This window comes from Euprymna scolopes, chromosome 46, assembly GCF_053919585.1.
Source record: "Euprymna scolopes isolate OS-2025 chromosome 46, ASM5391958v1, whole genome shotgun sequence".
NCBI lineage: Eukaryota > Metazoa > Mollusca > Cephalopoda > Sepiida > Sepiolidae > Euprymna > Euprymna scolopes.
In genome coordinates this window covers 77,515,341-77,541,218 of record NC_136527.1, presented here as the reverse complement: position 1 = coordinate 77,541,218, position 25,878 = coordinate 77,515,341, and positions in this window count along the sequence as shown.

Sequence of the window (25,878 nt, the reverse complement as noted above, 5' to 3'; positions counted from 1 at the left end):
GAAATACAGATAGCAGCCATTAAGGGAACAGTATCTGTTCTTAAAAGAGCCCTCGAATATAAATTTTAATCAAAACACAATCAAGTGTTAGCTCTAGGAGGGAGCTCGTTCGCCTCTTAAAACTTACTGAAGTAAAATAAAAAAGTGAAAAACCACATTCATGTGAAGTTTGTGGGTACTTTTTCTGTGAAATCAAAGTTAGTAATCCATATGGGAACTCACACTGATTTGATGAAGAACGATTAATTATAGCAACACATGACCAAGGCTTACTCACAAATGGAGATAAGAAAATGGCTGATCTACAATAAAACGACCAATGCACATTATCTCACTCAGCTGATGTCTGGATGCAAGATCCTTACAGCGGATGGTCAGTAGACTCCTCGCCACAACATGTATGTAGATACTTACATTGGAAGATCTGTGGAGAGATGCAACTAGATAGGTCGTCGAACATCTGGGAACATGAACCACCACCGATGACATCAAATGGAAAAGTGACAGTGTTCTACGACAAAGACATACGGGCAAGCAGATACATGAAAGACAAGGCCATCAAGCCAGATATAGTAACATGGAAAAAGACCGAAAGGACTGCACTCATCGACGTCACGGTTCCAAATGACTTTGGCCTTAATAGAGCAGAACGGGAAAAGATAAAATGATCTAAAAGCAACATGGTTTCTGAAAGAAATAAACATTATACCAGTTGTGACAGGAGCAACTGGCCTAATAGAAAATAACTTTCAAAAATACTTAGAAGCAATCCCTGGAAAACCAAGCTGTAAAGAAATACAGATAGCAGCCATAAAGGGAACAGTGTCTATTCTTAAAAGAGCCCTAGGATATAAATTTAAACTGTAATAGAATGGAGTGGTAGCCATAGGAAGAAGCCCCTTGATCTCTTCAAACTAACAAAAGTAAAATAAAAAAGGAAAATCCACATTCATGTGAATTTTGTGGATACTCTTTTACTGAAAAATCAAACTTAGTGAGACATATGAGAACTCACAGTACGGAAAGATAACAACCATGGCAACTACAAATATATGATTGTACTGTGAAATCAAATTCATTGACTCATATGCGAACTCACACCAGAGAAAAGCAATATTTGAAAACATAGACCACTGCTGATAACACGAAATGGAAAAGTTTCCATGTTCTATTACAAAGACATACCAGCGGCAGATAGATAACAGTAAATGCCATCATGGCAGATATTTTTATATGGAACACGTCCGAAAGAACCGCGACGATTATTAATGTCACAGCCATGAATTATGTTGACCTTAATAGAGTTGAACAAGAAAAGTTTACTAAATATTGGAGCATCTGGATTTATAAAAAGAATCTTTATAAATACTTAGGAACAATCGCTAAAGATCAAGCTGTAACAAAATACAAATTGCAGCCATCAAGGGAACAGCGTCTATTCTTAAAAATGCCCTTGGATATATTTTTACATCGTAACAGAATTAAGCTTCAGGAGGGAGCCTTTGACCTCTCAGAACTAAAAGTAAAATAAAAAGGGGAAAACAATATTTTTCACAATATGTAAATATTCTTATTCTCATAAATCAAATTTACTGATATATATGAAAAAGGCACACAATTCGAAAATGCCATATTTTTGCCAAATATTGTCTAAGAATTTTGATTTATTCATGTAAGAACTTTAAGTAAAACAGTATTACTTAAAATAAACCGGAAACGACTCATGATTGATGAAACTATTCTTAATAATTACTTTTATAATACAGCTCAAGTTGAGAATATAATACAATATAAGGACAAACAATATTATAAATCAGACATAATATTTGCAACTGAACTGTACCAAAATTTTAGTAGATAAACTATATTATATGTAGTGTGTATTTGCTTTACAGTTAATAAATATTAGTGATAAACATAATAACGCATAGGCTGAAAATCTCTTATAAAATTTAGAATCTTTTATTATATTATTGTTTTATCGGTTGGTGACTTATTAAACATAAGTGTTCAGCGATGGATTGGTTTTGTACATTTTTCCTTATATTTTCCTGGACCTTAAATAAAATTAGACAAAGTGAACATAAAATTCCCGTATTGAATTTAAAGTTTCCTTTTAACAGCCGAATCCTGTTAAATGTTCATGCAAATAACGAGGTTTTTCTTCTTCAGCTTGCAACGCACTCGGCACATGCAAAAAAAAAACGGGAATTCTTTTTTCTCTTCCAGTTCCGACGTTAGTAGAAAATCCGTCTTTCTTTCTTCCCACGGACACGCAAATTAACCGTACGTTTGAACAACCTCGAGTGAACAAATTTTCCAGCTTTTATATCCTATCTAGACAAAAAAAAGAACAGGAAGAGACAGGAAAAAATAGCTTCTCCCATCATTCCCTGCCTTCCTAATATGCCTTTCGTGTATACAAATGAGCTAGCCATCTTTTCCTTCTTCTTTCCCAAAGAGCGATGCAGATACGCCCGGTACGTTTTCTTTTGTTTTTTTTTCCATATACCCCACAAAAATTATTAAACTGAATGTTCCTCCCCGACAAATACCATTCATAAGTTTATAGTTAATAAATAGAAGTTACAAATATTATAACGCATAGGATAAAAAAATCTCTTATGAAATTTGTGATCTTTTTATATTTTAGTTATTGTTTGATCGGTTGGTGACACTCTTATTAGACATAAGTGTTTGGCAATGGATTACTTTTTTACATTTTTTAAATTTTCTCCTCCTGAACTCAGACAAATTGAACATAAAATTATTAAACTGAATATTCCCCCAACACATACCATTCATATATTAAAGTTTTTATTGAGCCTCATCAGTATTCGTGCAATACCTAGTCTACAACCATTGGAATATCCCTTTGTTTACAGCGTTAAATGAAATGTTTGACACGTTTAGTGAAATTCAGTTTACTTAATTCAAAAGTGATCATGTGAATTTTTATTAGTATCAGATTAAGATTTGACCATTTTATGACTATGAAAATTTTTGTACTATAATTGATAGGAATTTGATTATTATCACTAGAAACTTATTAGTTTTGATATTACAGGAATTAAATATATATATATATATATATATATATATATATATATATATATATATCCGACATAAACATTCGGTGATGTATACAAATTCATTGATATGCTGTCTCGATATATATATATATATATATATATATATCCCTCGACAACACAACACAAGCAAGATTGATCGACAAATAGAAAGGATTACCAGCGAAATAGGAAAAAAGATGAACTCACTCGTGTATAATCAGACTTGCATAAATAATGACTCGACAATATATACACAAGCACTGATATACTGTTTCGATATATATGCACACACGGTTACACAAGTGTACCTCTGTGATGTTATTCCATAATTGTCTACCCTAAGTTGTCGATTTCGACAGAGGTTTTCCAGAAGGGTATGTTCCATGTACAAACTTGATTCTCTGCTCATTTGTGTGACAAATGCAAGAGACCACTCACCTGCTTCTTTATTTAAAACACACACGTTTTCCTATGTGCAGTCTGTCAGATCGTTTGTATGTTGATCATGGTACATCTGATTTTTTTTGCATCTGATACAGTCGTGTCATTATCTTCACGTGAGTGTTTTGACTGTGATGTTCCCAGCTAGATTTTCTTTGTATAGAAAATCACCTGCTGATGAAATGTTATGATCAAGAGGAGTTGAACACAGGCTTAGCAATACTTTGTCCAAGTCACAACAATTTGAACAAACTTTTTTTAATATAGATTTCACTATCTGGACACAGTATACTGCAAAACTATTTTACTGCTTTAACCTGGGCAAGGACGTGTGATGTTCAAAGCCCCATTCTTTTGCGAATTGCTTGAAATAGAGCTGAAGTGTGAACCATTGTCACTTATCTCTCTCTTTGATATCCCTTATTCTCCAATATTTGCTTTGTCAGTTTGATAACTTCGTTACTAGCAAACTACTTTTACAATCTCATAAATAGAAACTTGGAATAATAGTCCGCAATAAACATAAAGTTGAGACTGTCAATGTAAAATGGGGCATCAGTAGTTTCAATAATCTGCACTTTTTAGTGGTGCTAGCATATGGTACATTTCTCCATCCCTTGGTGTCTATAATGTATTTTCGTAATACTTCTTGTTGCATTGATTTGGGTATTATTATTCTGTTTGATTTCAATATTGCATTTCTAATAAGCAGTTTGTCCCGATGCGAAGATCCTCCACCCATCCGTCTTACTGCTCTTTAATAAACGCTAATAGTTGCAGCCCGGTTCGTTCCACGTGGAGACTTATATTTTAGCTGAGCAACATCGGCCATTGGATGAACCAAGTGCATCTGTCCATCTGTGTTGTGTGTAGCGTTTCTATGTAAATCTACGCCACCATTATTCATTTTAATACAAATTACTTGTTAGAGCAGATAGGTATTCTCACAGTACTAGAAATATATAATTTATTGTAAATATTTGATGGGAATCTATCACCAGTCATCCACTTATTTATGTAGAATAGAGAAAGACTTTAAAATAAGACACTCAATATCTTCACCCATGCGAGGACACAGAAATATCTGGTGTAGAAACCACTCTCGCTGTGATGGATCGCTAGATCTTGTTAGATCATACATTTAAGAGAAAGAAAACTCTGATAATAAAACTAGGGGAGGGAGGCATCCTCAGTCATGGACGACAACCTCCTAGAGCTGGTAACTCGAAAAATTTTCGGTTTGCAAACCTAACTTTCTTAAGGAGTAGATAGGATCTGCCTATCCCCGGCTTTCACACTCCTTCTTTGTCTATTAGCCAGGGCAGAGCTTAAATATCAGGGACTCACTTGATCCATTCTGTTCATGGTCTTGTTTCCTGACTAGGACATTGAATGCCGTTCCTCTATTTTCTATTGCCTATTTCAATGTTCTCTCTTTTTCTAAGAAACTAAGTAAATTGGGTTTGCTTGCATGGCACTTGTGCTCACTTGACTTGTTTGGGCCGGTCTTGTTTGAAGAGTTGGGGGTATATGCTTAAAAGTTTATCTGGCTGTTGTTTGCGACTGACAGTACAGGAGCCATAACTCTTTGGTAGCACTTATAGCAGTTGTTGTATCATCAATGGAATAATATCAGTTGTATAATATAATATATAGTTGTATAATATAATATATAGTGTCATGTCGCACATGAATAGGGACGCTGTTGCTATCTCTGGTTGGTTGTCATTAGGCCACAACATTTTAGACAGGAATCGGCTAATGGACCACTGAGTGTATACTTCGCATCAAAACCGACCCAATTTGCTCAACACTCCTCCCCTAATCTAACAAAACAAAAACGTAATGAAATGACAACCCACACAAATATCATGATAAAACCAGACAACCACTCAAACAAAACCAATTCGCATTCACCCTTGAGGCTCGCTTTCACAAACAACCGTGGGCTTGTAGTTAATCTAGATGTAGAGTCTTACCCTTTATTAAACTCCCCGAATATCTTAGTATTAAGTGAAATAAACTTACACTCTTCAATCCCTCTAACTACTCGAATAGATATATACACGGGCTTGGAGTTTATATCCGTAGCACCGTTCCTTTAACTAGAGAAAAAAAACTTGAATCAGATGAATAGTCCCTTATATGCTTTCGACTAATATTTCATCACTGTGATAGTTATATTTTCTCTACCATTTTCCCTCAAGTCAGGATTGTTTGTACTGTAATCGATCATGTCTCTGATAGTATAGATGTAGCATTCTCCTTGGATAGTAACGCCCAAATACATGTGTTTGGAGACTTCAATGTCAACAATAAAAATTGGCTTGGTTTCTCAGGTTACACAGAAACAGCTGGACGTTCTATTTATAGATTCTCTATAGCCCATTCCCTCACAAAACAGTATTGTTCCTAACCCGCCTACCAGATCGTGAACCTCAGAGGGCTTCCTTTCTAGATGTATTTTTCACCATAGTACCTTAGAAGTGTATGCCTAATGCCCACAATCCCCTTTGAAACGCAGATCACCTAGTGGTATCAGTTGACATCACATTTAAATCCAAACCTCAAGGTGAGGAACCATTGCTCAAAACAACAAGATACTACAACAGAGCTGACTGAGAAGCCATTAGATAACACATCCATGATGCCCCATTGACCGATATCTTCTCTCTTCCTGCTGTACAGTGTGCTAATGAGACAACTGAACGGTGTAAAGGGGGCAGTGAAGCACATGTTCCCACACGGAAGTATTATAGCATGCCCCACTCGCCCCCGTGGTTCACTGAAATTGTTCAGCTGCCACTGCAAAAAGACAGCATACATTCCGCCGGTTTTACGTCATAAGTCAAATAAAAATAGGCACACATTTGTAGATGCTAGAAATCATTGTACGCGTGAAATAGCAACATCCAAAAGAAAGCATACTGAAATAATCAGGGAACGTATCGAATCGCAAAAGATAAGAACTCGTGATTTCTGGATAATCTATAATAATTTAGTGAATAAGGGGCAATCAGTAATTTATCCACTTAGACACACCCAAAACGTCGCATGCATAGCAATGGAGAAGGCAGAACTGCTTGCCCAGCGATTCGCCTCTAACTTCATCTTACAGCCAACAAACAACTCTCTCCCAAATTTCCCTATGCGAACTTGGATCATTATTTTGCCTGATATTCATAAACGACCCCTCTGATAATAATGTTTCCGATATGAGTATATTTGCTGATAGTCCAACGCATATAATATGCATGAGAGAAGAACAGATGTACATAAATACAAGCCAATGGCAGAATCGTTAGAAAATAACGCCCAGACTATATTGGAATACGACTGCAAATGGATTGTAACATTTAATGCTAGTAAAACTAAGATACTCTTCTTTAACAATTACAAGACGCCTCTCCAAACCCATATATTCATAAAAAATAGCATCCTACCTGAGAATTCTACCTTCAAACTCCTCGGTCTAATATTTGCAGGCAATATGAACTGGAACAAATGCATAGAGGGCTGCTGCAAAGGAGGTGGGTTCTTTCTATCTTGGTAGAAGCCTACTCACACCTGAGAGTATCCTGTATCTCTACAAGGCCACCATTCGCCCATGAACGGAGTATAGTTGCCACATATTGACTGGGGTAGCTACCACTAGTCTCTCTCTCTTAGATAGGGCCCAAAAAAAGAGTTTTCAAACTAATGGATCCCATTTTATCAAATAAACTCCAGCCCCTATCCCATCGGCACAATGTTGAGAAAGAGTGTTCAATCTCATCTACAATGTTGCATCAAATATTTTAATGAAATGTGTTCTGATGAACTCGTTTCTCTTGTACGAACTTGACGTCAATATCCCCTACAAACCCGCTTAGCAATAAGATCCCACCTCTTCAGGGTTGATGTCCTTAAATGCCAGAAAGTTTTCTATTCTAATAATTTCTTCCCTCGTACAGCTAAACTTTAGAATTCCCCTCATGCTGCGTTTTCAAGATGCAGAAGTTTAAATGTTACATAAACAAATTTCTCGTTTATCTTCACTAGAGTTAGGTCCAAATAGTAACTCCTTACCTCCACGTGGCAATAGTGTTTGTAAGGGGTAAACATGAGTAATATATATATATATATATATATATATACATATATATATATATATATATATATATATATAAAATCTATTACCTAATGGCAGTATACATATATCAATAAAAATTTAAGCTAAATCAAAATTGACTTAAATATCAAGCAACATTTTTAACATTTCGGTAATCGAGCATACATATACACAAAAAACAGCAAGAAAAATACAAATATCAAGTTATTCTTCTGGTTGTTTTTGGTATTTGCTAGTGTATATATATATATATATATATATATATATATATATATATATATATATATAGTAAATTATAAAATATATATTGCGATTAAGCTACACTGAATATTTTGCATTTCATCGACTCTAGGATTCCTCAGGCTTAATCGCCATATATATTTCAGAACTTACTAATTAGCTCTACCTACCTATTGAGCACCGTTGAAGTAAATACTTAAAGTTTACGCATGAATTTATACCTTCGTATATTTATGTGAGTAAATGAAGTAGTTATATATATATATATATATATATATATATATATATATATATATTAAGTAATGTGATTGATAATTTAAAATTTAAAAATCAAATTTTAATTTAATTAAAAATCCGTTTCATATATATATATATATATATATATATATATATATATATATATATATATATATATCCTATTGTATAAGCTCCAATAATTATGAGCTTGGCATTATCCGGATAATCCTCTTTTTGTGGAATTGATCTTTCTCTTTTCTCTTTTACTTAAAGATACATATATATATATATATATATATATATATATATATATATATATATATATATATATATATATATATAATCAAGGGGGTAAGTTATATTCCATTCGTGATTGTACTCCATTTTTTTTTTAGAAAAGTAAATACAAACAAGCAGAGACTACTTCTCACAACTTCGATATTTGAAATCTATTTCTCTCTGGCTGATCCAATCGCAAGTCAGCTATCCGTCACGTGACAGAGTATATAAAAGGCGGAATCACGAACCCCTATTCCTTTTTTCTCTCGCTGATCTGCCTAACAGCAAACAACGTCGGGGGGCTTAGCCTCCCCCAGGCCTAACGTGAGTACAAAACAAGCTTCTCTTCAAACTCCTCCTTGCTTCTATGCAGGCTGTACACAAACGAACATTCTTTGTCATGCTAAAGAACTGTCCTCGTCGATACAACTTACACAAATCCATGACAACACGGCAACACGCTGAAGTCTTTGTCCGGTTTGTTTGTAGCCATTGTCGTAATATTAAATTCACAGGGGTCTTTTTTTTAATCGTCTATTTAAATACGAAAGAACAAATGTAGGTGTAGAAAATTATCTGTAAGTGAATTTATTTATTTATTTAACTCTTATATATATATATATATATATATATAAAATATATATATATATATATATATATATATATGTAAAAGTGAACGTGTCTGTATATCTGTGTGTGTTTGTGTGCGTGTACATTTCCATACGCAATAACGTTGTCAATTTTAAGTCTGCAGACTCGAAATTTGATATACAGGATACTGAGATTTGTGAAAATCTTTGTCATCCGTTTTCGGCCAGAAATTTGGCTGTTAAGGGGTCAAATTCAACGATATCCCTTCCAGAACTCTACCATACTCCTCCGCCAATTTTGGTCTAAACACTTGAAATTTTAGATATAGGTTCCTTGGGCATGGATCTAGCGTAATAATTTGATGTGAGCCCAAAACCATAAATTTTAAGAGGTTATAATCGGGGTCAAATTAAAAAAAAATTGACCGCTTTTTTTAAGCTCAACATATGCATTCAAACATCCGGGCGACGCACACACACACACACACACACACACACACACACACACACACACATATATATATATATATATATATATATATATATATATATATATATACATAAAAATGGTAAATAATAAAAACCTGAAGAAAGTGTTCAATACTATTGCGGAGAAAATATATGATTCATTTTTTTATTACCGTTTTATCTGCTTAGTTGTATTTGTGTGCCGTTTGTCTATTGTGCGAATTTAAGTTGATGTACTTCAGGACAATCTGATTCCGGAGGGGGTCTAACCTAAGATGCTGTTGATTTCAATGAAGAGTTTTTTCCGGAAGGAGTTTGTAAAATATACGACCTTTATACTCTTCTCATTTGTGTGACAAGTGTTTGGTTGGTACATTTGACATAAACAATGTTTACTCACGGTTTGCAATATGGCGTCGTGTGCATTATTTCACCATGTTGCACGTCGCCTGTTGTTTATTTTGTGTTTTGAAATGTCGGCCGTATATATTTAACACATCCCATCTGTTTAGTTTTAGTTCAGAAACGTAGAAACAAAGGGAACCACTGCTGCCACCTTGAAATATGCTTTCATTGTTAAGAAGGAAGAAAAACAAGACGCTTGATATAGTCAACAGTGTTCAGTCACACACGCAGACACACACACCCACACATACACACTCACACACACACACATACACACTCACACACATACACACAGTCGCGCACAAATAAACAATTCTTTATTCATTTCAATTTCCCCGCGCATCTTTCACAAACATAAGTTCTTCCAGCAACGGCACAATTGCAAATACGCTCACACACGTTTTAACAACAAAAGTAAAATGAACATATTTCTGGCGGACGTAGTTGGCGACAGTATCACGTGACACAAGCGATCAATGAGAAAATTCATAAGATTGTCTTTTTAACGATTTTCCAAAAACCAAAATATCAGCAGTAGCAATCTTGTTTTTGGAGCCCAACATGTATAAAAATGCATCAAACAGTCTTCTAGAATGAATTCAATTAATTCAGTTCATTCTGTTCATTCAGTCTTGTCAGTCTTCTCGTTTCGACGGCACACGAGAACATGCCTCTTGCTGTCAGAACATCGTCACTGCCAAAGCCGTCAACACCATGATTACACACGCCAAGCAGACACTCAGAAATCAGTTATGCACACACGCATCTATTCCGCACCTTTTCTAATTAATAACAATGAAATACTTTCCGCACGAATTACCTTCCTCATAGGACTTTTAAGTAAGGTGAACTTCACCAGATAAAACACAAACTTTAAAATAATCTCATTATTTTCACACAGGACTTTAACCTTCTAAACTCCTTGATTTCATGAAGGACTTTCATCTAACATTTTAATCATAATGACTTTGAAAGAACTTTCATCGATCGGACCTTTGGTCATTCCCCTTGTTGTTTCTGTTAAAAAAATAAATGCAGTGCATTTAAAATCAAAAGGATGTGTCATTTTGTTTTATTCTTTTTTATTAGTTTGTTTGGGGCAAAGAGGTTTAATTTCACTTAAACTTCTGCACCCCTATACAAGCTAATAGCGGTTGTCTCCTGTGGTGACCGTCAATGGTAGATCAAGATGTTCGGTGGACAGGGGACGAAAAAAAGATAGGTTTTGCTAGGCTGATGGTCCGGCCCTGACAGACTGACGTTCCCTCAAGACTTCAAGGAACAGATGAATCAATGCGCCCTGTTACCTTATAGGTCAGCCTGTGGCTGAAAAACTCAGAGTGGGGGGGCATTGATTCACTAGAGACAATTCTTCTCTGTAACTGCTACAATGACGTCCATTGTTATGTTTAGTAAACCCGCCTAAAGTTGAAGGGGTTGTATGCCTTAAACTCTGTTAATTAAAGACTACTGTAAGGGAAGGTAACGGTTACATACTATCACAGTGACATCAGAAATCGCAATAAGAAATCCACAACTTCTACCAACTTCTAATCGACAACGGAAACAAGAACAGAATTGCTAGCTAAAAACCAGCAATTCCAACCGTCCCATTTATGAGATTTCATAAACATTTTTTACATGAGAAAGTTGTTTATTTATTCTTATTTATTATATTTAAATTTAACACTGATATGAAACAGACAAAGACTTGGAATTTTTCATCTTGGGACGCGAAATTGGCTGTAACCGTCTACTTCCGAAACTTCCGGTATTTCGCGATGATTACAATGAGTGAATATGCCGCATTAATAATTTTGACTTCGTTTTATTAATTTGTAATCTTTAATGTAAAAGAAAATAAAAAAAAAAACGTTCATAGCTTCAATTGCAATAGTAAACTACTTCCGGTTCAAGTGTGACGTTGTTTTATAACAACGTCGATTGTTTTAATCGTATTAATGTTATAATTATTTAATTATTTTAGCTTTAAGCACCGCTATAATTTATTTAATTATTTGGCGCTAGTGCAGAGAGTGATCTGCGTTATTTTTTATATCGTATTTCCAAGTTTAATTAAAGTTTTATTATATGTTTTTTATTCAATTGTAAAGTTGAAGTATAGGATATGTACATAACACCCTCCCGATGTTAAGAATGGCTTTTTTTTAAATAATAACGTTATAATTTACGTCCGGACCACTCTCTGCACTAGTACTAATTATTTAATATGCTCTAAACATGATTGAAAAACAATTGCACATATTCAACTAATGAACGGACATTTTTACACGAGGAACGAAATAATGATTACACCGTTTTATTATTACCTAAATTAATTGTTCTTTAACAGTTGATCTTCTCTTTAAATAATTTCACGTTTAAATCGTGTTTTTCATCTTTTAATTTTGATTCTTTTATATTTTCATATATTTTATTTCTTAATGAATTGGACACAAAAAAAAAAGTTTTATCAATTTACTAAAGAAATCATAACAAACAAAACAATTTTCTGTTTTTGCACACATAAAAAAAAAATCAACTTTTTTTAATTCGTATTGAATTCCTGGAGTGGAAGGTAAGTTATTTTTTTTTTCTTCTTTTCATACACTTTTAAAAAATTACATCCAATACCTTTTAATATAATCTGAAACATTAAAATAAGTTTATTTTTTTATTGCAATCCCATGAAAAACATTGATTTCACCATGCTTTATAACATACGTGAATAAAAAAAGACTGAGTCTCCTTTTTAAAATCGTATCACAACAAAGTGTTTTTTCGATGAAAAAAAATACTTGATTAAATCAAGTGAATTTTTTTTTCCATAACCGATACGACACGTACAATACAGTTTTTGTTTCGATATTTTTTTGGTTCATGTCTTGATTAAACTGTACAATAATTTAATTCGAAGTTGGTTGAATTGCTAGACAACTGAGAAAAAATGCAGTTTTTATTTTCATATTTAATTGTTTTAAAACGTGTTTTTAATATTTACTTCTTTTAACATGTTACAACAACGGACCAAATTAATGGTGAGTGTCACCGATGTTGCGATGGTGAATAGGATAACGTTTTTCTAGTACCTCAACGTAAACAAAAACATTAAAAGGTGTCTACGCTACAACAGAACACCAACGATTTTACTTTTTTTTAGAGGTGTTTGAGGTCGCTGTATGACATAAGTATGACATCGCGGCGGAATCTTTTGTAGACATTTGAAATAGCAAGTAGTTTTTTTTTTTAAGTGGCTCACTTTTATGTGTGTGTTTTATGTAGTTTTTAATGCTTTTTAATTGAGTTAAAACATTTAAGTTTTCATGAGTGGTTTACAAAAAACATATTTTTGCTTTTCGTTCTTTTTTTTTGAGGGGGTATTCAATTATAGAACTTGTTTAGTTTAGCAGGTGCTCCTGCAGTTTAATTAACCGTTTTTCTGTAAGTAATGCACTGACACTTACCGAGTAGAATACCATTTAACATATAACAAAAATTCTGTTTACATTGGGTATTTGAGCAGTTGAGGGGCGGGGGTGGTGGTGGCACTCTGCCATTTTATGCATCCGAGATCAATATCTACTTTAAATTTTGGTACTTATGCATTTTTGGTACCGTGCTATTTGTAAATACTGTTTTCAGGTTAAATTTTAATTTCACACGAATATTTTATTCAATCGTTAGGTGGAAGTATAGTTACAAAACACCAGCCCCTCCACAAGGTAAAAATGGCTTTGTAAATGAAAACATTGTTTCAACACGGTACCAAAAATGTATAAGTATTGTTCATCATTTTTAATTATAAATTATATAAAAACACATTTACTCATTTGTAAACTTCATTATTTATTTTTTTTTATTTGTTACACAACGTGGTTAATTTAAAATAAACTTTAATCACATGTTTACATGTGAAATAAAAGCGTGATTTAATTTACTCATTTAAAGTTTGTGAAACATTTCTAATATAATCAAATGTCAAACCTTAACAAATTGGAAAGTCGAAAACAAAATGAAACAAACTTTTTTATGCATCCTTAATGATAACGAATTAATATATCGTTATCTTTTTTATGAAAATAAAATATAATTATTAATTCTTTTTATGAGTCTCTTTCATTGTAAATGAAAAATGAATAACGAAATTAGAATTTTTTAAAAATCCGATTAAATAAGACAACAAATAAATAATAAACCAATTTTTTCCTGACAGAAGGTGCTAGCAAACTTAACCATTTATTGTATCCAAAAGTATCAATATATAATTGTAAAACATTTATTTAAAAATCTACATGAGAAAATATTATTTTAATAAAACAATTTTGTAATGAAAGCAACATTGTATTTTAATAAAGTAAAAAAATTAAAATAATTAAAAGGTGTGCATGTAAACAAATGAAAGAATTAACAATGGTATTTTAGTAATAAGGATAATGAAACATTTTAGTAAGAAAGGCAAGGAAATAGTTATTCATTCTTACTAATTACTTAGTAATAAGGATAATGAAACATTTTAGTGAGAAAGGTAAGGAAATAATAATTCATTCTTACTGAAATAATAACATCTTTTCTGGTAATAATAAAAATATAGTTTGTTTTATATTTTCCGAGTTTTTAAAGTTTGTAATCAGGATATTTAATCTGAAATGATTACCTAATCTAATCAGGGAAATCATGTTTGTTTTAATCTCAGGGGTGTTCTTTTTTGAATGAGGCTTCGTTCATTTCAGAATGACTAACTATTAAGTTGTCAGCCGATAAGATTTTGCGCAGTGTGAGGAGGGAGAATCATTATATAGAGGAATGGAAAGTTTATGCTATGTGTATAAGTATATGAGCCTACAAATTTGGGTGAAACCCCATGTATGACCCAAATGCAGAACACCGCCCGGTATCGACTGGGTGTAGAACTATTATTTTTCAGAGTTAAAATAACAGCTACTTTCATTGTATATCTTTGCAATTGTTAATATGTCACTCCTAGGATTAAATCTGCAGTTTTATTATAACGAAATAATGTGTAAAAAATGTCGTTCTATAGTTACATCAGAAAATGGCTAATAATGTAGACTTAATGAATTTGTATGTGTCATCTGTTGCTGTAAATCTATGGTATTTAGGTTGAAAGGTGAAAAACTGCGCTGCTTTTATTATATATAGGTATAGGACAAAAAATAAAATAGATAAAAAATTTAAAATAAAATGTAAAAAGGAGCAGAAAGGCACTTTATATTACTAGTTCATTTGACAAGTTTTATTACTACACAAGCAGAAAGGCCCTGCATATAAAATCCACAGTAGGTTCTTTGATATAACAGGGGTACATTCAAAATTAATGTTTCTGTTTAAGGCAGAATTATGCTAAGATACATGATGTTTTGCCTTTTAAACTTTAATTCAAACTATTATTACCACACAAGACCCGGCATATAAAATCAACAGTAGGTTCTTTGATATGACACAGGCTGGTTCAAAATGAATGTTTATATTTTAACCGGTTGTCATCAAATGGAAATGGAGACATGTCAGTTTCTATTGCGACACTTTTATCGTTCCACCTTGTACCTTAGTTTTTCTTCAATAACTATGTTGTGAATTAACTTAGAATACTACGCACACACACACGCGCGCACACACACACACACACACACACACACACACACATATATATATATATATATATATATATATATATATATATATAATGTATGTATTTTGACAGCACGTTAGGTGCCCCATATTCTGCTCAAATGGTTTTGGTTAATTAATAAAGAAATCATAAATGCATATTAGGGATTTGCCAACTGAAAACTCTGCAAAAGCATAAAAATCTCGAACGTATAGAGTTAGGTTCTTTTCAACATCATAATTACATTATAGGAATTTGGCAACTTATAATTCGAAAAAAGCTTTAAAATTTCGAATGTATAGATTTAACACACAGTAATTCAGTGAAAGATTGATAAAGACAATCATCCTAATACTCCCAAACTCCTCATATGTTCATATTGTGCTAAGTAATTTCTTAAACTATTCAATAAGATAATCTTTGTTAATTTAAAAATAATATAAGTAAAATATATTTTGCAGATATTGAATTTTCTATGGTACAGATAAATTGTCTTTAACAAGTGATAAACATTGACTCATGCATTAGGATCAACACTTTTAGAGTTTTTGTAGATAAGATTAAACTTTTTTTTACAATTTTTCGAAAAGTTATTTGCTTTAAACTAAAACCTTTTTATTTAGAAGAAGTTTATAAGAAAATGTACTTTTCAATAGTTTAAAACACTAAGTATGAAGCTACACTAAATTTGTTGTAGACTATTGTTTAAACATAATATCTCTGATAGGTATTAATTGTAATAAATTTAGAATTAGGCCAACCGTTAACTCTGAATGACCCTCCTTTGACCCAGACTGGAACGTTTCTGTTGGACCTAAAATATTTATTAATCACTTTTCATCTAGTATTCAAAGAGAAAGGTGGCATTTTCCTACTTGGATTTTTTACTAGCACACAGAATAATTGAAGTAGTTATTTTTTCGGATAAAGAAGAATTGTTCTATTTGTACTGAACTAACAGTTGAAACAAGTACTAATTTATTCCATGATAAACAGGCTGGATAAATTTCAGTGGATCATTTGGATACAATGGATGTAAAGCTTATTGCATATAGGACAGGAATTGATGAGTATAAAAAACTATCTGTGACCAAGGATCGCTAATTGTGTTTGGAAAATACAGATTTTGACCCTTGCCCCTACCGATTGATCACACAAAAATGTATTTGGTGTTTCAGAACACATTGTACACAAGGCTCACAAATTGTGTTTGGAAAATGGTATTTTAGCTGTGCATGAACAAAAAGAGGCAAGTCTTTACCTGTTGATAACACATAATATCTCTGATAGGTATTAATTGTAATAAATTTAGAATTAGTCCAACCGTGAACTCTGAATGACCCTCCTTTGACCCAGAGTGGACGTTTCTGTTGGATCTAAAATATTTATTAATCACTTTTCATCTGGTATTCAAAGAGAAAGGTAACATTTTCCTACTTGGATTTTTTTACTAGCACACAGAATAATTGAAGTATTTTTTTTTTCAGATAAAGGAGAATTGTTCTATTTGTACTGAACTAACAGTTGAAATAAGTACTAATTTATTCCATGATAAACAGGTTGGATTAATTTCAGTGGATCATTTGGGGCCAATAGATGTAAAGCTTATTGCACATAGGACAGGACTTGATGAGGATAAAAAAACTATCTGTGACCATTACAATCAGACCTTGTTAACTAAGTATGAGTGGGTTGAAAAGAGTTGTTGCAATCCATTTAAAAATCATAAGAAACAAATTAAAAGCAGTTTGAAAGCAATTTCTTTGAAGTTGGCAGATAAAGCAAAGGCTAAGTTGTTACTTATCCCAGGCAAGAAACTCTGTCCTAATTGGTGAATACGAATCAGCAAACTTCTTGATGATGGAAAACAAAGATATGTATCGGATGAGGAAATGCAATTCAATAGAAACAGAAGACAAATATGAATGAATGTTTCTCTGCTATTGGAATTTCTTCCAATGAAAACAAAATGACTCTGGAAAAGCTCGTTTAGGTTAGAGAAACCTTTTTTCTGCAATCAGTAGGTCATTAAATATTGACTCTGAGCTGTTATGTGATGAACCTTTAAAAGTAAAACAATGCGATTTTAGATAAAAAAAAACTAAGTGCTTTGATAAAATAATAGAGGTTCATACAGCAAAATTAAAGACTGGAATCCACTAAAATGAAAATACAGGTCTTGACCCTTGCTCCTAACAATTGATCACACAAAAATGTATTTGGTGTTTCAGAACACATTGTACACAAGGTTCGCAAATTGTGTTTGGAAAGTTGTATTTTAGTTGTGCAAGAACAAAAAGAGTCAAGTCTTTGTCCTGTTGATATTGCACAGTTATTGCAAGTATTTTATCAAGATGATGAGTACACCTGATTGATGCCAGGAAGGAAAGGCTTTATTAGTATTAAACGTAATTTACATCAGCACAAGAGACTAATATTGATTGGGCAACCTAAATGAGCTTTTCAGAGCATTCAAGGAACAGAACCCGACAGTATTTTAAGGGTTTTCAAAATTTTGTAGTCTTAGACCAAAATGGTGTGTCCTTGCTGGTAGAGCAGGTACACATGCTGTATGTGTATGCATTATCCACCAAAAGATCAAACTATTACTAGAACCACTAAATGTACTGTATCAAGATCTCTTGAAATATATTGTCTGCAATACAAGTAATATACAGTGTATGATTTAGAGATGCCCAAATTGTTCTAAATCATCACAGAAGCTGGAAAAATTTCTTTACGACACCCTTGAAGAACGTATTGGTAATAAAAACTCTGTTGTGTTCTCCCAATGGACAACAAGTAACAGATCAACTTTAATAACTCACAAGGAATTCTGCCAAGCTTTTGTGAATTTAGTTATTTTGCAATTGAATAAATTTGCACCTCATTCTTACTTGGCTAAATCACAATCCAGATATTTAAAGCAAAAAAAAGGAGATATCAGTGATAGCAAAGTTTTATTTCTTGGGGATTTTGCTGAAAATTACAAATATTTTGTTCAAGATGAAATCCAGAGTTTTCATTAGAGTACCTCTCAGTGTACTTTACACCCAGTGGCACTCTATTTTAAGCTTGAAAACACAATTCAAAGTTAATGTTTTTGTATTATATCAAATGACAACTCCCATAATGTGGCGTTTGTTTATATGGTACAGAAAAACATTATCGAGGTGATCAAGGCTAATTTTCCAAATGTGAAAAGTATTGAATATTTTACAGATGGTTGTGGTGCAATCATCAAAAAGATTTTGGACTTGATGCAAAATGGAACTTGTTTGCAACTAGTCATGGTAACCAACATGTGATGGCATAGGTGGGACAGTGTAAAGGATAATAGCAAAAGAAAGTCTATGAAGACCAAATTCCAAACAAATTGAAGGAATCAAATTCATTTTGATTAAAAAGGAAGTTGAGGAAGCAAGGAGAATCTCACTATTAGATTTGAAAATGCATCCACAGTTCCAGACAAGAAGTTTTCATCAATTTATTCCCCTCGACAGAGACAAAATAGCCATGAAACAATGTAGTGAAGATGAAAACTATGAATTTATATATGACTTCTCTATTGGGTTAAAGAAAAACCAATGAAATTTGTTGTTTCAGAATATGTTTGTTGCAGGTATGATAGTAACGTTTGGATTGGCATGGTCCTAGAAATTAATATGGAAAATAAGGACTTGCTGATTAAGTTCGTGCATCCAGCTCTTCCATCAAATTCATTTTATTTGAAAGCAGATTTTAAGGATATATGCTTTGTGCTTTTAGCAAATATTCTGTGCACTATTGATGTCCCTACAACACCAAATAGTAGTTTATCATTTGTTCAAAGTGGATAAATTATCTGTGCAAAAAATTGTGTACAAAACAATTTAATCTATGTACACAACAAAATTTGGTGCACAGCATAGTTTAAAATTTGTATATTATTATCACTTTCTTTTAAATAAAAAAGTTTTAGATTAATGAAAATAACTTTTTGAAAACTTGTAAAAAATATAAAAAATTTTAAAAGTGATGAAATTGAAAGCATTTCTTATGAATAAAGATCTGTAAATGTTTAGTGACAATTAAAAATATTCTAAGTTTTAAAAATTCACATGCATCTAAAAAAAATCAATTTTTTTTTACTTCGTGAAAATAGTGAATATTTTTTTTTAATTAAATCAGAAATCTCTTTTAAATTAATGTTTAATGCCATCTACAAAAACTCTATAAGTATTGATCCTAATGCATGAGTCAATGTTTATCGCTTGTTAAAAACAATCTATCTGTACCAAACAAAATGCAATATCTGCAAAATATATTTAAATTATATTCTTTTTAAATTAACAAAGATTATCTTATTGAATAGTTTAAGAAATTACTTAGCACAATATGAACATTTGAGGAGTAGGCTAGAAACCCTCACAACTTTTTTGGAGAACTTAAGCAGTCAAAGTAGATGCTATAAAAAATATGATGAAAATTGAAGAGGAGATATTTTCTCTAGACTGACCGTAAGCTACATAGGTTAAAATTGATAATTTGGGGGACATACTTTTGGGTGAGCAAATTTTTTTTTTCTACGAGGCATGGCGTTAAAATAATTATTCGGATTCTACAGTCCCTAAATGCCTTTCCTACCAAATAAAAAATATCAGAAATATTTAATGCGTGGAAGTATTTTTTGTTAATTTTATAAGACACTGAAATTTCGTGACATTTCGCTGCATTAATTTAGAAGCAAAATATGCAAGTTTTACACCCCCCTAAAGTTCGAATGGTAAGGTTTTGGACCAAATAATTTGGCAAATTTTCCTAACCCATGAAAGGGAATATTTGTGCCAAATTCCAAATAATTCGGTTTTTGGTGGGTGCAGATTTCAACTTTTTGCTGGTGTTTTGACATGGAATGACCGTTACACAAATAAGTTAACCAGTATTTTTGTAAACAAACAAATCAAATTCTAGATATGAAACAAACATAGAATCGAAACAATATAGCTGGAGACTTAGTTGATTAGTCTGGATAAGAAAAAATAAATACAATAAAATAAAAAAAATTAATTTAATAAATTAGCAAATAATATTAGAAAAACCTTGAGTGAACACAGGTAATTAGTGGTAACGGTGAATGATAATTTGATTGAAATCTTTTGTTTTTTTAATAGAGATACGAAAATATGTAAATATGAAAATCTTTAAAAGACTTTGGAAGGATGAGATGTAGATAAAATATTTTCTCGTGTTTTTCTTAAGAAGAGAAAGGGATTCCATATTGTCCATTGTTTAAGGGTTTTTATTCAATACGTCTGATAAAAGGCTGTCCTTGTTAAAATTTTCAAACGATATAGGGTTTGAATTTGTCTGAATAGTCTTGAAACAATTGTAACTAACGATGAAATACACTATTTGTTACTAGCAATTTATTCCTTGGTGTCTTTATTTTGTTGAACGGTTACCTTTGCGCTGCTTCTTATAAAGAGATATGTGAAACACATACAGTTCTCAGGGCATAACTTAAATGTAATAGATAAAACTGGTTTTTATAAAACGGAAATTGATATATATATATATATGTTACAACTTTTGTAGCTTCAAATATTATCTGAGAATATATCAAGCGTTTTAAACAGTATTGAAAAGTGTTGAAAATCTTGAAGAGTTTAATAAAGTATGTTTTCTCTAAAATGTAAAACACCTGTTACTATGTTTTAGAAGAATTACTAATTGATATATATATATATATATATATATATATATATATATATATATATATATATATATATATATGCATGTAAAATTAAAATAACAAATTTCTCTCTCAAAAATATATTAGTTTAACTTAAGCTTGCAAAAAATATTTTGACTATACTCTTAGAAAATCCTGAAATCAGTTGTCACAAATTTAACATTTCTTAGTGGCATAACATCTATTGAAAAGCAAAGTAAAATTCACTGTGAAATAGCAAAGCTTGAAAATAGGATAATTCCATATCACGTGGGTTGTGATTGCTTGTTAAAGAGGTGTCAACTGTAGGTAAGCTGTCAGCTAATTGGATCGTGTTCCGAGTAGCTGGTCTGCCCAACCTAAATGATATTTCAGGCTATCATCATGATGTTTTCCAGGGGAAGGTAAATAGTTATCTGCTGCTTTTGCATTTATCATCTTTAGTTTCATTAATACTTCTTATATCAAGTGGCTTCATACCTTGTCCGTAGCGACTTTCATATGAAGAAGCTAAATGACTCCTTAATCAATTTGAATTAGATTGTAAAAAGTGTTATCATTTAGAATGCATATCTTACATGTAAGTTTAAAATAACAGTTGTAATATATATATAATTCGTACTGTCATACTTGTAACATGTCCAATTACATTTTCAAAAAAATTCTGTGGATTACGAGATACATTGATCGTTGAATATATATAACATGAAAAAAATCAAAGTCAAAATAAAATCTTGGGAAAAATACAAATTAAGTGTAAAACCCAATGAAATACACTTTAATGTTTGTATATGAATAATTGTTTAAATAAATAGGAATGTGTTAGTTGCATTGCCAAAAATATTTCGTCATATCTTCGAACGGGAACTCAGTGGATTATGGGATATGTTGATTGTTGGATATACATAACATAAAACAGGAAATAAAAGATAGATTAAATCTTTATTTTCTGTTTATAGAAATCTAAATGTTTTGTCTAACAAATACTTAAAGAACAAACATAAAAACGTTCATAAGTTAAACATTTTTGATTGAAAATAATGTTTACATTCAGATGAATTATGGGTAAATGGACTTTTTTCTGTTTTTTTACCTCAAATAAGTCACAATTTCAGGTGGACATAAAGTGCTTCTATTTGAGACCAGAAATACAAGGATATTATATAATACTGTAGTTATATTTAATATGTATTATCTGTTTATAGTGATTTAAATCTTTCGTCTTTATAATATTTTAATACCAAACATTTAACTCGTTAAGTAAAACAACTGTGATTAAAAATATTTTCACGTTTATATGAATTAGGGATGAACAGATATTTGAAAATAAAACATTCAAGACGTTTATTTATACACTTTCATCAGAAAAAAGGCATATTAGCACCAGGATGTATAGGACTAATATTTGGACTATTATGAAGAAACAAGTTGATCTATGTACGTACATATTACATTTAAACTACAGCAAAGTTTAGCAGACTAAGTGAGACAATTATAAGAGTAAAAGGCTTTCTGCTATATAGAAGCAGAAAATGGAGGGAATTACAAAATCTAACAGTAAAATTCTTTCTCGTATATAGAAATATCAACAAGGAAGGGTCGAGATTTTTCTGCTTGCCAGATAAAGTAGACGAAAGTGCGGCCAGGTGTACAATTACTATACGTTCATCACAGCCCATTCTATAAAATTACTTAAAAACAGGGTATAGTGATTAAACATTGTGAGAGTGAGACAAAGAGTGGAGGTTGGGTGTGAGAAATGGATGAATTAGATTTGAGACACTTCTTGAACCTTATCTAAGATGGAGTAAGTTATGGTAGTTGCACCAGTTCATATGTGGCAATAATACTCAATGCATATTCTAATGTAAGCTGTGAAGATGTATAGGATACTCTCAAAATTATATTTTAGTAGAGTTTAAAAAACTCATCTTTTTATGAATGATCTCAAATTATTTCCTAATGTACTTGATAATTATTAAACTAAAAAATGGTTCGTGTTGATATTTAAACCCTTATATGTCAAAAGTATGTAGTTACAAATAATTTTCACAGGAATTAGAAGTTTAGCAGTTATATAAGGAAAAACTTAAAAGTAATAATAATTAAAAAATAATATGTATAGAGTTAAATAAACAAATATAAAGACAATGGTTTGATAGTAGCGCATTGTGATTTAAATCATAAAAACTCCATATATATTGTCAACTAGATTAAGCCACGCATATATTTACTGGTTCTGTGTGCAGTTAGAAAATAGTTATTCTTAACGTGACGCTTATGAATCTTTGGATTAAATTAATCTAGGGGTTGTGAATTAACAAAATTTACAACAATAAACAATACTAATCCGTCAAAGAAAATAGTAAAAAAATTGAATTTCATTTTTTTGCAGATGCTCCTGATTGAACCCTATGATTGAATTTTAATTGAATATGCTTTTCTTTAAACATTATTCGATGAAGAGAATTATACTATTTGGAAGACTAATGCGACATCTGCAGAAAAATTCTCATACTGTCTACCACTATTTACAAATGTTATGAAATAGTTGTGAAAACTTTACATCTTGAAGGTAATATTAGTTTTGATTAATTTTCAAATAAATCATCATTAGTGAAACATATAAGAACTATCACTGGGAATAGCCATATTCATGTGAAGTTTGTGAATATTCTTGTTCTGAGAAATCATTGTTAGTGAATAATATGCGTACTCGCACTGGGGAAAAGTCACATTCTTGTAAAGTTTGTGGATATTCTTTTTCCGTAATACCATCGTTGCTGAGACATATGAGAACTCACACTGGGAAAAAACCATATTCATGTGAAGTTTGTGGATATTCTTTTACTCAAAAATCAAATTTGGTGAGACATTTAAGGATTCACACTGGGAAAAAGCCACATTCATGTGAAGTTTGTGGATATTCTTGTTCTGCGAAATCATCATTAGTGATACATATGAGAACTCATACTGGGGAAAAGCCACATTCTTGTGAAGTTTGTGGATATTCTTTTTCTGTGAAACACAAGTTAGTGACACATATGAGAACACACACTGGGGATAAGCCACATTCATGTGAAGTTTGTGGATACTCTTTTAGTCAAAAATCAAATTTACTGAGACATATAAGAACTCACACTGGGGAAAAACCATATTCATGTGAAGTTTGTGGATACTCTTTTATTGAAAAATCAAAGTTAAAAATACATATGAGAACTCACACTGGGGAAAAGCCACATTCATGTGAAGTGTGTGGGAACCTTTTCTCTGTAAAATCAATGTTAGTAAGACATATGAGAACTCACACTGGGGAAAAGCCACATTCCTGTGAAGATTGTGGATATTCTTGTTCTGATAAATCAACGTTAGTTATACATATGAGAAGTCACACTGGGGAAATGCCATATTCATCTGAAATTTGTGGATATTCTTGTTCTGATAAATCAACGTTAGTAACCCACATGAGAACTCACACAGGGGAAAAGCCACATTCATGTGAAGTTTGTGGATATTCTTGTTCTGTGAAATCATCGTTAGTGAAACATATGAGAACTCACACTAGGGAAAAGCCACATTCATGTGAAGTTTGTGGGTACTCTTTTTCTGTAAAATCAAAGTTAGTGAGACATATGAGAACTCACACTGCGGAAAAATAACAATCATGGCAACTAGAAAGATATGATTGTACTGTGAAATCAAATTTATTGACTCATATGAGAACTCACAGCAGAGAAAAGTAATATTTGGAAACATGAACCACCACTGATAACGGTATACGTAGAGGTTTTATGTTCTATTACAAAGACATACAAGCGGCACATACATCAAACACAATGCCATCATGCCAGATATTTTAATACGGAACAAGTCCGAAAGAACCGCAACCATTATTGATGTTACAGCCATAAATTGTGTTGACCTTAATAGAGCTGAACAAGAAAAGATTACGTAATTTTGGAGCATCTGTATTTATAAAAAAGAATCTATTCTTAAAAGGACTTGGATGTGAATTTACATCGTTACAGAATCAAGTGTTTGCTTCAGGAACTAAAAGTAATAAAGCAATATTTTCCACAAATGTAAATCAAGTTTACTAAGTTTATTAAAAAGACACACAATTCGAAAATCCCATATTCTTGCCAAATTTTTTCAAAGAATTTTGATTTATTCATATAAGAACCTCAAGTAAAACAGTAGGGTATATAGGCCCCAAGCAAAGACGGTCCGGACTACTAGTAAGTAATAAAATTATTTTATTTATGTATATATTTTTCTGTTAATCATCGAATACTAATAGTTATTGATAATCGTTGTTTAAAGTATGTTGTTTTATTAAGTATGCATGTAAACCAATGAGACGAATTTTTTAAATTGTGTTTTTTTGTATAAGAAATTTTATTGTATGAGAAATTGTATTACTTTTGTATGCAACAACACTTTCGTAATATGGTAATATTTAAAATTTTCTAAATGATTAAACCATACTTTTTTATTAGTATCAGATAAGTATTTGACCATTGTATGACTATGAAAATCGCACTATATAGGAAATGATGTTGAGTAATGTCATTAGCAACTTTTTTACAAATGATTCACCACTTTTTAAGGCCCTAAGATCACTCAAACATAAAATATTTAAATAGTACAGTAGTCAATGGAGAATATCGTTATAATGATGAGTAGCTTATCAG